This window comes from Pomacea canaliculata, linkage group LG9 (assembly GCF_003073045.1).
Source record: "Pomacea canaliculata isolate SZHN2017 linkage group LG9, ASM307304v1, whole genome shotgun sequence".
Lineage (NCBI taxonomy): Eukaryota > Metazoa > Mollusca > Gastropoda > Architaenioglossa > Ampullariidae > Pomacea > Pomacea canaliculata.
Window position 1 is genome coordinate 5563357 of NC_037598.1, and position 8879 is coordinate 5572235.

An 8879-nucleotide genomic window follows, 5' to 3' on the forward strand; every position below is an offset into this window, starting at 1 on the left:
ACCTTCTCGCATCCCACTTCTATTTGTTGCTTTCAACAATAAACACATACGTGAAGGTATACAAACGTGAAAAAAAAAACACACACACACACACCAGAATGCATGCAAGCTGTTGCCAAAAGTGATGAGCTCGAGTAATGTATGTTTGTCCGAGCGTAAAGCCTGCAGCTTATAAGGCCCAGCAGACAAGGCCACCTGCGCGCGCATCCACTAACCAGATAAAATGTTTAAAGGTGCCTTGGAGGCGATTTCTGATTCGTCGGATGGAGTACTGCAAAAAGCTTTTACTCGTGAGGCTCTCGGATTGATTCGAAAATCCGTCTTAACAAGAATTACAACGCGCCTGCCTCTGTCTCCCCCTCTGTCTCCCTTTCTCTCTCTCCTTCTCTCTCTCCCTCTCTCTCTCTCTATCCTTCTCTCCCTCTCTCGCTGCCTCGCTCTCACGCCTACTTGTTTGCTAGTTATCTCTCCTGTCCTTTTCAAACCAATTCCTTCTCGCTCCCTCACCTCACCTTTCCAACAGATCTTTAGTCACAGATTTATTTCCCTGTCAAAAAACTCATCACTGGCGGATTTTATTTTTCTGTTTAGGTAGGATAAGTAAAATAGTGACAGAATCTTTAGACCCTGGCAGACCCTGACACAGATTGCAACGGGAGGTGGCGGACATAGAGTGGGAACTGTCTACTGAGCAGTATCTCTGTGTCATGGCGGATGGCAGGACGTCCACGTGAAGCTACGGGAGAGGCGGTGGCTAAGTTGATCACGTGAGGGGCCGTCATGTAGTCTCTCGCCGGAGCCTCGCCGTCTAATCGGATTTCCTACAACCAGTACAAGAACCTTGTCCCAAGCATAAAAGAAAAAAGCTTTCTTTTGCCCCTGAATCTTGAAATGGCGTCATTTTTAAATCTTTCTTTGATTTTTTCGGGAAGAGGAGGAGGATCGGGTTAAATTTTCTGTCGGTTGAAAAAAGGGAGACAGTAGGGAATAGCAAGGACAAAAACAAAAACAGGAACAAGAACAAAAACATAGAACAAGAACACAAAACACAGAACAAGAATACAAAACAAGAACATAGAACAAGGACAAAGACATAGAACAAGAAAATAGAAAGAAAACATATAACAAGAACCCAGAACAAGATCACAAAATACAGAACAAGATCACAAAACACAAAATAAGAACAAGAACACAGAACAAGAACATAGAACAAGAACATAAAACAAAGAGCAAAATGAAAACAAGAAGAAGCGGTTCGTTTCTTACAGAGGAGCCTCACCACGCACTTGAAGTCTTTGTAGAAAGCCGCTTAATTGGTCTTCATCGTGCATTAGCCGGTAAGAACAAGGAATCGACCTGAAGACCCCTTCGGGAGGGAGGAGTGAAGCTGCTGTTATTCTATTCTCAGCTGTCGGTTTGATGGTGAAGTTCAAAGTTCTTCGATCAATTATTGTTAATATAACCTCTGTTCAAAATTTGTGAACATTAACATTTAAAACGGTTTCATAAAAATTGAGTAAATAAAGTTTAGAGAGAAGATGAAAATACGAACACTGTACCTTTTATAACCTATTTTAATCAAACAAAGTCAAGAATTCTCATTGCCAAAACTGACAGAGAGAGGGTTAACACTAACCACCTCAGCATGAATATTGTTGAGGCCTCAGCTGCCTTGTCCCAGGAAGACATACTCCACGAAAAAACGATTTCATCCAACAGTCCATACAGGGCATTGTTATATGACAGGCTAAACCTATCCATTGCATTTCATGCTAGGTTAACCATTTACTTTACATGCTAGACCGATCCAGTAAATCTCATGCTCGAATGGTCAGTCTCAATATCTGGGTCGTCTCGGGCAAGGAAGTACAATCGATTCACAGAGACCATTTCGAGAAACAAATGTGAGCATTTAGATATCTCTACTTTTTTATTTTGACTGTGTTGTAATTGCTTGCCAAAAGAAATGCGTAACATGTATCAAAAGCTTTTTTTATATCAAGGTTTAGAAAAAAAAACTGATTCGCGATGGTTAAACCTCATCAATGGTTCAGGTAGCTCTTCTTAAATCATCCTCGTCCCACAAGTTGGCAAAGTCTGGCTCTGACAAAAGTGCAGGATGACAAAGCCTCACGAATCATCGTTTTCACGGTCTGTTTGGCCCTCCGAGCGGACCCAGCCTTTTCGATTTCCTCCGTGTGACTTGCTTTTTTTCCATAAACTGTGGGAGTGGGCCGGCAAAGCAATGTCTAGATGGTCATCGGGTCCAAGAAAGGCCGAGAAACATTGCGACAGAGTCTCGTGTGACTAGGCTGGGCCCGAGAAAGAACGAGACGCCATGGCTTAATGACACCCAATCCCTCACAGGCCCTCCCTCCCTGTGCCTCGCCGCTGTCGATAAAATGTAAATACTACACTTTAGATAAATCTCGCGCCGGGAGTGGGGTAGCGACCTGGGGACGGGTATTGTCCCGACACAGCGCTGCACAGCACTCGCAAACTGCTGCAGCAGCAGGGTTCTCCACGGAATATTCTTGACTGAAAGATCATGCACTTGCTTAAACAGGATGAACTGGAATGAATGGCTCCAGACGACATGGCCATAACTTCAAGTTTAAAGTCGGTGGATTCGTGCATAAAACCATTTAAAAATGGAGGAAGACATTTTCTCTTAATGAACATATTTGTTAACCTCGAAAATAATATTTTTACTTATCGTGTAGGGGCGGGGTAGGTAATGCTTTCTTTAAAAGTAAGAAGTTAGCTATTAAGTGCTCAGTCCGTGCTTTAAATGTTACTCTTAACCGGACAAATAAATATCTTCAAGCACAAGTTGTCTGTTAGGTATCAGGACATCTTTGGTGTATGTCCGGACGCTGAAGACATTGAAATTGCGGTCAACATGCAGTTGACTCCCAAGGTAAGTTGTTAAGTCCCCCTGGGTTAACATTCTACACACGGGACTCTGTGTTGTGTAGAGGGCGTTAGCAGATTCCTGTCTGTGGTGGTGGTGATGGTGTGAGTGATGTCATCACTGCTGTGGGGTATACAGGCATGTGATTGAAGCCTGGCTGGAGACAAGGAAGAGAGGAAAATGAAGGCTTCGAGAAGACATTCAGAGTGAGAGAGTGAGGGAGAGAGTGAGGGAGATTGTGAAGCAGGAGATATACAACAGTAAATAGCGGCACCAAAAGTCGATAGTAACATTTGATGCAAGTTAGTTCTGCATGCTTGCACGGCTGGGTCACAGTTCAATATGCCATCGCAAGTCGTGCATCACGTTGCCGTGCAGCATGGCGCGCCTGCGACTCAGCCTTGCCTTGTACCCGTAAACACACCCAGAACAATACAGTGGGATGCCTGCTTTATTGTCCCTCCACCACCCAGCATCCTTGCTCCCTCCTCCCCACCACGAGATGTCAGACATGCATCACAGACTATCGTTGCAATTTCTCCTCCCCCTCCAAACACAACTGAAGCTAAACAACGATGATGCGAGGTGTAGCAGGATGCTGTGCCCCTACTCCTCTCCCTCCCAACCATCACTCCCCATCCCCAAGATGCTGGCAGGAGATGGGCATACGGGCATTAACACCTCTGGCCATGAAATTCCCATGAACGCCCCGCACTACAGCAGGACGCAGTTCCGGCCCGTTCCCGGCATGCCCGTTGTATTAATCATGAACCCTGACAGTGAGGATATGCAGCTGCTGCAGTACGGCAGTGATGCAGCGCCCTGCTGCGTGCGTGGCTGTATCGAACGTATCGGTGCGTAGTCTGGCGCTGAGCGCAATGCCGTGACAGGATGTTCCCGTCCCTTCCCGTCTCTTCCCGTCTCTTCCCGGCTGTTCCTGTCCTCGGGGCATCTCATCGTGGATTCACGAACGCTCTGTTGCTCAAACCTCTCATGGGGAACAGTCCACAGTCGAACTCTTGGTAATTGTTGGTTGTAGGTGTGTAACGCCGTCTCTCAGGGATAAATCTTTCCTACCAACATTTATCTTGGTGAAATCTTCGCCACCAACATATCTTGACAGAATCTCTCCTCCCTCCTTGAAATCTCTTCTGGTGTTGACAAATTTAAAACTACATTCAAGTATATAACAATCATAAAATATGCTACTAAACATTCAGAACAAAACTCTGACAGTTTGACACGTGTCATTACAAACAGACAGTCGAATGTCTTCAGTACAGGTGTCACATGACTATGCTTACTCGCACTCAAAACGAATTCAAAGCCGAAGTTTGAAATCTCTGATGTTCATCAGGAGGACCTTCAGGACATGGTTTAGGACACGAAGCGAGAAAGGGACATAACCAAGTCTTGACATGACTGAGGAATGACATACAAATGACACTCATCTTCCTTAAACAGGTTTAGCACGGACTGGCTGTCAGTCGTGGAGCAGAGTGGCTTATTGTACATGATGAAAAGACAGGACCCAGGACAAAATTTGTTAGATTGATCGCATGTAATCTGGTAAATGACTATGGACTGAGTACGCGATGAAAGCTAGGCTTCCAGAAAGAAAATAATATTTGATGACTTTATCACAGTAACATGAAGTTCTGAGACTTATCTGAAGTTTCCAAGAAAAGGTGTGAGGTTCTGAAATAAAACACTTCAAAATTCTCGAAAAATTTGTGAAAAGAACAAGCAGAAAAAGAACATATATATATAAGTCAATACAATTCGACTTCAATATTTGATCATGGTCTCCAAAAACATTTTAAGAAGCACAGCAAAATGCAACCAACCAGCAAACAAACCTCAATAAACTGTAATCACCACTTCATTGAATGCTATTACTGACTCGGCACTCCTCCTGGTTGCTGATGGCACTAAAATTTATTGCAGTTTCTATTTTGTAGCAAATTGATCCCGACGAACAAGTTCGTGTCATGTCTTCAAAAAAGGTAGAGAAGAGATGCACAAAAAATAAATAAATAAAATAAAGAACGATATTGTTAATACCGAAATTGGAGGCAAACGGTGGAAAAGCCGCTTTGACCAGCTGCTGTCCTCCAGGGAGTACTCACAGACAGCACGGGAGGACATGGACCGATTTCAAATGATGCAATTCGGGGAACGAGCTTAGAAATGTGCGACGGGCAATTCCTGATGGTCGTTGGAGCATTCACCTGAATGAAGGAATCGTTCATTGTGAAAGGGTTTTACCCCTCTGACAAAATGCATCTAATGTCCTGACATATTCTCACATGCAAAAATCCAAAACCATGGACACGCGGTTAACTTTCTTGTCTCCTCACTGAATGAAAGACAATATTGTGGGCATTAGGAAATACGCTGGATAGAAAGCAATATTGTTTATAATAGAAAATAGGAGAAACTCAAAAAATGTTTATTGAAGTCGACAAGAAATGAAACTTTGGTGTATATGGCGATGATGAAGATAAAGTAGAAAGGATTTATCGAAATGTTTACCACGGACAACAGCCTTAGCGAAACGATAAAAAGGGCAAGAAAAATAAATAAATAAACACAAAAGTTTCATTCACTCTGAAAAGCTCTTACAGAAGAACAATTTGCTCTGTTGTCATTGCTCAGGAAAGGTAACTTTGTTTCTCGTAAAGATGTTGCGGGAGGAAACTGTTTTCCGGTGAGCACTGGAATGCGGTCTGCTTAGGATCACGGTGACCGTCTTCCATCTTGACACCGATAACAAGGAACGATTGACGGCAGAAATGATAAACATTTCCGCCATGCCTAATGTATTTATCAGATCCTGCTGGAAGGTCCTGAAGACAAGTTGGGGATGTGTAATGTTGTCTGGGTGTTTGGAGCTTCTTTGCACGCACAGGGATTCTTCAAGTGTCATTCCTTTTACTTCCTTTATTTCTTCCCCTCTTCTCATTCATTTTTAATTCATTCGTTCATTTCTCTGGGTTTTTCTCTCTTTCCACTCCCACTCGCACCCTCTTTATAACCTTGTGAGCGTATATGAATATTTCCTTGAGTATGCGAGTGTGTGACCGTTGAAAGGGAGAGTATTCTAACATAATTTCGAGAGAAGATGTAGAATCTCGCCCGTGTGATGATGATAGAAAGTTCTAGTCGTTTCCATCTTTAAATCAGCTACAGCCACAACAAGGAGGGATTTATTCCAAAAGGTTAACTTAACCACTGTGAATCTTTAGCCATAAAGAAATCGTTTTGTCTCAAACAAGAAACTCAACACACCACAAACACTGTCATTCAAGTGGACACACAGTCTCCCCGTTCTTTTTCAAGAGGATTTTTTTTTTTTTTTGGTGGGTGGGGAGGGTTTATTTTTACAGTCTGTGTATCTTGATCAACTGATATATACGGGCCGAAAGCCAGAAAGATACGAAAGGTTCTGACACACAATCTTCCAATTAAAGACAAATTAACGCCGCTGTAAACACACACGCACGCGAGCACGCGCGGTGTCCGCCCAAAATTGAGACCGTTACACCCCCGTGAAAAAGGTAACCTAGGAGGTAACTAACCCAAGACTAACTTGAAAGAAAATCATCTTACCCCACAGAAACGATGAAAGTGCTTCTTCAGCCAGCGACGACCAACATTTTCTGATGTTGCCAAGACGCTGATGTTGGTTCGCGCAGGTGGGTGGGTCGGTGGTAGTAGTATAGGTCAAAGGTCGTGTTGTTGCTGCGTCACGTCACGTACTGAACATTTGTGAGCTGTTGCACACGACGTAGTGGTTCAGCTTTTTAGTCTCAAACTGGTTTAGCTAGTCAACTCGAAACTGCTTCTTCTTGTCACCAACAAACTCTCTTGTCATCCACTAGTTTCGACTGTCATTCACAATGTTTTTAAACTTGTAATTTACAAAATAGTTTCACGTGCTATTGTTGGCAGTGGTTTAATTGTTACCCAAGTTCACCGTGTCACCCACGAACCGGTTCGGAATGTCACCCATGCACACACACTACCACTTCAACATATCACAGAGCGGTTCATCTCGTCATTCACCGCGAGAGGAACTGATTTTGCTTGTCAAACACAAATCGGTTCCGCTGATCACCCACAGACTGGATTGACTTGTCCCCCAACAACTGCTTCGATCTGTCACTCGCACAATACCTGCAACACAAACTGGTTTAACTCGTCATCCACGGAGCGGTTCAACTCCTCCCTACCTGCGATGGAGAAAAGTGAGCTGGGGAGAAGACCGACCTTGGCCCGGCAAGCCGCTCACCTGCTGAGTGTCGTCACAGTCGACAGTCGCAGGTCCTCCATCGACATCCCCTTTCGTCACACTCTGCTGGAGTGTGACCCGAGATCTTGTCATGCGTGTAACGGAGGTCACAACTCGTCTCGAGCTATCCGGATTTGCGTCGTCTCGAGGGTTTTATCAGGTTTGCACTCACGTCAGGAAGATAGTTCGTTTCCTGTTGCCCTCAAGATGTTCCAAGAAAAGTTCGACAGAGTACGTGGGAACTTGTGAAAGTCCGCGGTTACGCCTCAAGTCCTACCGAGCCGCAGGTAAACCCCGGACAAGGGAACCCTCGTTTGTTTTTTTTTTTTACACACACATCTTGGAAAGATGATAAGGTATCAGTCTTGTCAACACGTGCGAAACTTTCGATAACATCCCATAATTGTTTATTGCTCCTTATCGCCCGAGAGGATTCCTTCCGTGTCATAGAGGGGGAAGGTTACCATCGGGGGAAATGAAGTCATGCTGCGAGCGCGTGCCAGCGCGGCGTGCGTTAAGTGCATGCGTCACAAAGCAGAAGCGGATGCGCACCAAAGGTCATGCGGCGGCGTGCAGGCGAGTCGTGGCGGGTGCATCTTTATCCTCTTGCTGTCGCGCCGCGCCGCGCTGCGCTGCTGCAGAAAAATATCGCGGTGCGGTCTGGGAGGAATCGCGTTGGGCTTGTCACCATCACCCAGACGCGAGGCCGACGGCCGCCTGACAGCCAGCGGAACGCGACTCCGCAAAGCGGCAACGGGCGGCGCATGCGCACGGCTGCCTGGGACCCAACGCGGGTCTCATGGGGGGGGAGAGGAGGGGTGGGGATGGGTTCGACCGGTCGGAGACTGCAGCAAAAGAGTGAACAAGAGTCCAGGAGCGTGAGTGTCGAGGGAAGGAAGGAGGAATCGAGAATCATCCCCTCCCTCACCCCCGACACACACATATACCCACCAACATCAGATCCTGGCTTTCCACCCTGGGTGGGTGACTGTGGGAAGGGGAGCACGGCGAGGTGACAACAGTGGCAAACTCTCTGCACATCGACACTCTCGTCTGCTTGCTTTTCGTGCGGTCACGGAGTTCAATACGATGGGGCAAAATCTATTCCTGTCCGGCTTCTGAAGTTACTGATTTGACACTTCTCGTTGATCCCGAGATAACAGCCTCCCAATCCTCCAACTCATGGTTGTGTCTGCGCGTGTTTTTCCTCCTTCAGGAAGAATTGCTTCAGTGTGTATGTATGCGCGCGCGCGACCAACCCTTTCTCCATCATGGATCCCTGCAAGTGCGGGTGTGTGGAGCTGAACCGTCCAGGTTCGTTTTTGACCTTAAGCCCTCGTCATATTACATGTTATAATTATTATATATTATAGTATACTGTTTCATTTTGCGACCCGCGTGTCATTATTTTATGAGATTTGGAGATGAAATCGAGAAATAAAATTGCCAGAGGCGTTTGTCACAAAATCTTTGACAAATGAGACCTTGGATACACGGGCAATATTATACCGCTGGGGGCACAGTCATGAGCTAGAGGTACATCTCTACCCCGGGTTTGCCAATACCTCTAGCTCTACCCTTCTATAAACACATCTAGACCGTGTTCAAGATGGTGACTTTACGATTATCAGCCAACCTCGGTGTTAGAGACTGTAGAAGGTTTCCAGGCCG

The 8879-nt window shown here is 45.5% G+C and overlaps 1 protein-coding gene across 5 annotated transcripts in view; it reads right to left on the reverse strand.

The window, feature by feature from the left end:
* The window catches only part of LOC112571818 (metabotropic glutamate receptor-like), a 100716-nt gene extending 92399 nt beyond the window's left edge, over positions 1-8317 (reverse strand). For 4 of the 5 annotated variants that reach the window (XM_025251125.1, XM_025251123.1, XM_025251124.1 and 1 more), the window contains exon 1: positions 6527-8317. The gene's annotated coding sequence lies outside the window, so the exon portion shown is untranslated. Of the gene's footprint in view, positions 1-4978; positions 5146-6526 lie in introns of all 5 variants that reach the window. The other variant, XM_025251122.1, reaches the window with a different exon arrangement.
* Positions 8318-8879: the final 562 nt, after the last annotated feature.